Source organism: Heliangelus exortis, chromosome 23 (assembly GCF_036169615.1).
Source record: "Heliangelus exortis chromosome 23, bHelExo1.hap1, whole genome shotgun sequence".
Lineage (NCBI taxonomy): Eukaryota > Metazoa > Chordata > Aves > Apodiformes > Trochilidae > Heliangelus > Heliangelus exortis.
In genome coordinates, this window is record NC_092444.1 from 4,722,660 (window position 1) to 4,728,679 (window position 6,020).

Here is a 6,020-nt window from a genome sequence, read left to right on the forward strand (position 1 = left end):
AGAAAAAGAATAACAGATAAAGAAAAAAGAAACAAAAAGAAAAAAGAAAAATGAAGAAAAAGAGAAAGGAGAGGAGAGGAGAGGAGAGGAGAGGAGAGAAGAGAAGAGAAGAGAAGAGAAGAGAAGAGAAGAGAAGAGAGAGAAGAGAAGAGAAGGGAAGGGAAGGGAAGGGAAGGGAAGGGAAGGGAAGGGAAGAGAAGAGAAGAGAAGAGAAGAGAAGAGAAGGGAAGGGAAGGGAAGGGAAGGGAAGGGAAGGGAAGGGAAGGGAAGGGAAGGGAAGGGAAGGGAAGGGAAGGGAAGGGAAGGGAAGGGAAGGGAAGGGAAGGGAAAGGAAGGGAAGGGAAGAGAAGAGAAGAGAAGAGAGAAGAGAAGAGAAGAGAAGAGAAGAGAAGAGAAGAGAAGAGAAGAGAAGAGAAGAGAAGAGAAGAGAAGAGAAGAGAAGAGAAGAGAAGAGAAGAGAAGAGAAGAGAAGAGAAGAGAAGAGAAGAGAAGAGAAAGGAAAAAAAAAAAAGATTATTTTGCTGCTAGGAAGCATGGCAGTACAGTGATTTTTTGATAGATGTTTCTTTTCCACCTGAGAAATCTCCATTTGAACTCAGGAGCAAAGTGGCTGCAGCTTTCCTGCCCTGAAGCCCTGAGCACTCTCCTGTAGCCATGCTCAGGCTTTCCTTCTGCTCATTTGTTCCCTGCCAAGCTCTTGGTGTCAGTGACATCCTGTGGTGCAGTTCCATGTTACCTGGGCCTGATTTTGCTCTTTCTTTTTTTTTATTGTTTCCTCCCTTTTCACAGTTTCTCATCCCAGTTTTTAATACTCAGCCTTTCTGGCCCCTGATTTTTGTATCGTGCCATTGAAGCAGCTTTGCTGCTGGGTACCACTCACTAAGCAGCATTTCCCAGTTCTTCTCACCCCAGATTTTTATTTCTTGGGTTAAATCTTGCAGGTTTTGCCCAACTGCCCAATTTGGGATAAATTCTTGTTGACTGGAGCTTGACCTGAGGAGGGGTTATTAATGGGGGGATGGTTTGCTGTTGGGAGCTGAAGGCCCAGATTTAGCTGAATTGTGTTGAGAAACCCAAACTCAAACATTTTAATAGTGTCACAAGTCACACATTAATCTTTCAGAGATGAAAAAAGCCCCACAAATCCTTGTCTGCTCCTCAAGTGGAGCTTTAGGAAGTTCAGAGCCACCACCTGCATCAGAAATGCATCACTGGAGCTTTCCATGAATGGAATCCCAAGCTTGATTCTCAAAAGATCATCAAACCCTTGAAATTTTTTTAATTTTTTTTTTTTTTTTGCTAAAAGGAACAAACCTGAGCAGCTCCCAGCAGGAATTGTGTAACTGAATTACCCCCACCCCATGAAATGCTGCTGCTACTTAATGGTCTTGCTCTGTAAATCATTTATTGAAAGTTTTGCTACTTCTGAGCCTGCCACTCTATTTCTATTTCTAAGCTAAACAGGTGGTTCAGAGGGCAGCAGTTTTGGGGGAAAATATATTAAAATGGTTTTTCACTTCACAGTCCTGTCCAGCAGTAGAAACAATAGAAATACTGACTCAAAAAGAGGAGGAAAGTAGAAAAAATCAAAGTACAGGGCTAGAAAATTAAATGTTTGGATGTTCTGGCTCTGCTATGGATTTTTCTAGGTGATCTTGAATCACTTCAGCTCTCTTCATCTCTCCTGTTTAATTCCAAAAAACATAAAGCAATGTCCTTTTTCTTTCCAGGTGTGTTCAAGCTAAAACCATGAGGTCTGGGAAGCACAGAGGCACCGTGTGTGGGGCTGAAAAATCTCCAGAAACTACAGGGAGACTTTCACCAAGATGGAACCATGGTCAGGCACCTCACGTGAGGCTTTCAAGGGGGAGCTTTAGAGACAGCAGAGAACTTTGTAGACAAAATGATCATAATTCTCTTAATACAGGCACCAGATAAGTCTTTTTGACCTTTTTTGACCTATTTTTTTTTAGAATGTGCAAATGATGAGCTTCTGGGCTGATGTGGCTGCAGTGCAGCATTTGCTGAGAGCTTTGTGCTGCTTCATTTGGGTGTGGAGTTGCTGTCAAGACACAGCTGAAAAGATAAATAAAACATAAATGTCATAAAATAACCTTTTTAAGACGTGTAGGACACTGGCACCAGGAATTTACCATCTGTGCAAATGTGGGCAGGGTCACTCTGGCATCACAGACTTGTGTCACATCTCCAGTTGCAGGGCATTTGTCCCAGTGTGGGACACTTTGGGGAGGTTGGGAGATTTTTGTGGTCTCCAGATGAGACACAGAAACCAGCTCTGCCTGCTGTGGTGACACACAAATCCTGTCTTTGGAAAGCTGCTTATTAATTTTGACTTTTAAATACTTTTGAGGCTACCCAGATGCAGATTTGGTTATTTTGGGATAAGTTTCTCCTCCAAAATACTGTGGGGCAGGCTTGTCCCAGGCAAAAAAATTGTGTCTTGAAGCTCTAATTCCAGCAGGTTAGGGATGGAAAGGAATGAGCTGAGAAGCAGAGCTGAGAGCAGAGTCAAACTTCAAGTAATTTCCTTGGAGTCTGTCACAACTAAAGGTTTCCAAGGTTTCTCTGGAGTTAGTTCTGAGGATAAGTTGGGTCTTAGGGGAATTCTTCTGCCAGCTGGGCTAATTAACATGACAATTTGTTGTTTCATTAGCTACATCTTTCATGGGAAATATGAGTGTGTTTCCTTCATAACAAGGAGAAAACATTTTACTTGTTTTTCTTTAGCCGTGTCACTGATGAGAATCTTCTGAAAATTTCCCTGAAAGGGGATGAAAATGCTATTTAGAAAGCCAGAATTTTAATTCTGCTTTCTTTTAAAAGGCCCTGTTACTAAACATGCCTGGAACTGAGCATCACTTCTGTCAAAACCCCCTTTCCACATCCTTCAGTATTTTTTTTAAACTAAGTTGTGTCATTGAAGAGATTCCACTTGTCAGCATCCAAGGAGCATTTTGTCCAGGGAAGGAGAAGGATGGCTCATGAGACCATGGGCAGTAGCCAAAATAGGGACTTTTAAAATATTTTTTTAGTCTTCCCATACATCTACATCAAAAATTGAATTCCTGCCTGACTAATCCAGGAGTAAATAGTGCAAAGAGCTGGGCTAAAGTGTGCTGTGATTGTTGTAACCTCAGTCGTGGTGCCCACGAAAGGATGTAAGAACCCCTCTGCTCTTACTACCTTGGATTTTTTAGGAATTGCTAGAACTATTTTGCACTTCAAGACTGGTGATGGGATTCAAGCATCTTCTGAGTGTCTGAAAAAAATCAGCTTTTGTGAATTTAGCAGGAAATGTGGCTGTCTTTCAGCAAGTCCTTGCCTTTGTTTGTGCCTGAGGTTCCCTGTCTGTGTTGCATCATTTGTTTGGAAAAGTGTTCACCAAGCCATCAAAGTCCCTGCTCTTCTGAGAGGAGACCTCCTCACTCCCTATAGCTCCCTACAAGTAGCCCAGGAGAGGTTTAGGATGGAGATTGGGAACAATTCCTTCATCAAAAGGGTTGTCAGGGCCTGGTCAAGGCTGCTCAGGGCAGGGCTGGGGTCCCCATCCCTGGGGGGGTTTCAGAGCCATGGGGATGAGGGACATGGGGCAGTGCTGGGTAAATGGTTGGAATGGATGACCTTGAAGACCTTTTCCAAACCAAATGATCCTGTTGAATGACTTAGGGGGTTCCAGTGAACCAATCCAAGAGCTGAGTCAGCAGGAGTCTTGGTTTAGTTGGCTGGACAATTGCCATGGGATATCCCAGCTCAGCGGGATGGTGGTCATGGCAGTGGGCAGATGGAAAATGGTTTTGCTGTAGAAGAGCAGCTGATGGTTGATTTTAAAGTGAGAGGTGGAAAATTATTTGTGGTTGAGGAGCACCTGGAAGTTGATTTTAGAGAGATGGAAACTGGGTGTCAGCAGAAGAGCACCTGGAGGCTGATTGGAAAGCGTGACAAGGACAAGAAACTCCTTCACCCTCACCTCCTGCTCAATGGGCACCCTCAGCCTTTAAGCAAAGCTTAGGGGTGTAAAGCAGGGGAGACAGTGTAAAAAGAGCTCTCCCAACCCTGGCTCTGCCCTGGGTGAATAATTCAGTCTTTGTTGGAGGCTGGCAGAGGTGGTGAGCCCCATGGCTGCAGCACACCACTGGGTTTCGCCCTGGCCGCTCCCAAATCCCAAGGACACACCTGTCAGGAGCTGGAGGCCAGGAGATTGGTTGGAGGTAAAGAATGCACCTGCGCAGGGAGGGGTGAAGGACTACATGTAAGAGGAGCCTGAGACACTCACCTCCTCTTCTCAGTTCCAGCTTAAACAAGCAGCAGCACTCGGGGCTGCCAGGAGAACCCCGCGCCGCTTCATCCTTTGCTTGCCTCGGTTTTTGCTTTTTTTTATTTATTTTTTTTTTAATTTGGTTTTATTTCAGTAGCCTAATACAATTCAGGAGTGTGTTGTTTGTCCAGGTACAGTTCTATTTTAATTTGGCTCTCTTGATTTTCTGCCTTTCTCTCTTTATTTTTGCCTTGGTTCTCTTTCCGTGATGAATTTCACTGCGCAAGCTTCGCGCTCCGAGTTCGTCTTTTCCAGGACACGGGAAGCTGGGAAGATGAAAACCCTCTTGTGAAACCCTCCTGATGGGCACGGTCCTCCTTTTTCTTACCTGCTTGAAGGCTTGGTGATCTTGGTTTGGGAGAAGGTGGTTGTGTTTCCAGCACTGAAGTGCCTGGTGTGTGTGTTCATGGTCCTGGTAAGCCGTGGCGTCCAAGTTCTAACATGGAGAAATGGCTTCTCTAACACCTTTCCTGACTTCTTCATCAATATTCCCCCTTCCACTTAACTTTCTATAGGACTCTGTCCTCTTTTCTCTTTCTCCTTCTTTCCCCAGGTAGATTAAAGAGGGTTTTGTTAGAGGTATCAGGTTTTGTCTGCTCGGAGTTATGGGGGAGGGGAGCACATGAATTCAAACGTTCATTTTACAACCAGCCAAACCAGTCAGGGCAGGTAAAAGCAGAACCAAGAAATTGAATAGGAGGCAGCTGCTTGGGGTGGGAGGGGGGGGGGAGAAAGCTGCTTTCACCAAGATGTCAGGGAGAGCTTGGAAAAAAAAAAAAGAAAACCACCAAAAAAATAAAAAAAAACCTGGGGGAAAGGTTTCTTGAGCCTCACCTAAAGTGAGTTTTAAAATTGAAGAGCTCCAAAGAGGAGCTTTGTGTTTCAATGTTGGCTCTACCAGCAGAGAGGTTTCTAAAGGCAGGTACACTACCACCTCCTTCCCTTTTCTGTGTAATGATTGCTGCTTTCCAATTAGTTTTTTAATGAGCTGTGCCATGCTCCTGCATTTGATGGGGGCTGCAGATGCTCCAGCACCACTTTTGCTCCCGTTTCGGAGCCACCGTGGGCTGCTCGGGCTGGGCTGCTGAAAAGTGGAGGAAAAAGATTTGGAATTTTGAAGGAAAAGATTTGGAATTTTCCAAACAAGACTTTGGTTCCAACTGAGTGGAAGTCAAAGGAAGCTCCTGTCCTGCTTGAGTCATCAGCTTCCGCTCATGGCATGGAGGAGCCATTTTGGGTTCGTTTTGTTTATTCTTTCCCAACCTGGGGCTGCTTTTTAATTTATTTTTTTCTTCTTCTTCTTCTTCTTCCTTTGGGTGCATGATTAAGTCTTCAGTTGTGCTCGTTCCCTCTGGCTGTGGAGCTCCCTGGGCCAGCTGGGACCAGCCTTTACTTGCACTGGTTGGACACCTAAGAGAGACAAAAAAGAGAAAACAAAGTGGTTTGCTCCACTTTTGAAGTGTGAAGAAGTCTACTTGGGGCTTGGCTGCCACAGCCAGGCTGCTTTCTCAGGCTGGAAGTACCTAAAAAGCCCTTTTTCTGCTTTTTTTCTTTTCTTTTTTAAATATAATTTACTTGTTGGTGTGATAATTTTGGGGTGAGGATTAAGAGGTGTTTTGTAAGCAAGGAGGCTGCTTGTATAATTCATCCTCTCCCAGCCAGGAAGAGGCTCCAGGAGTTGGAG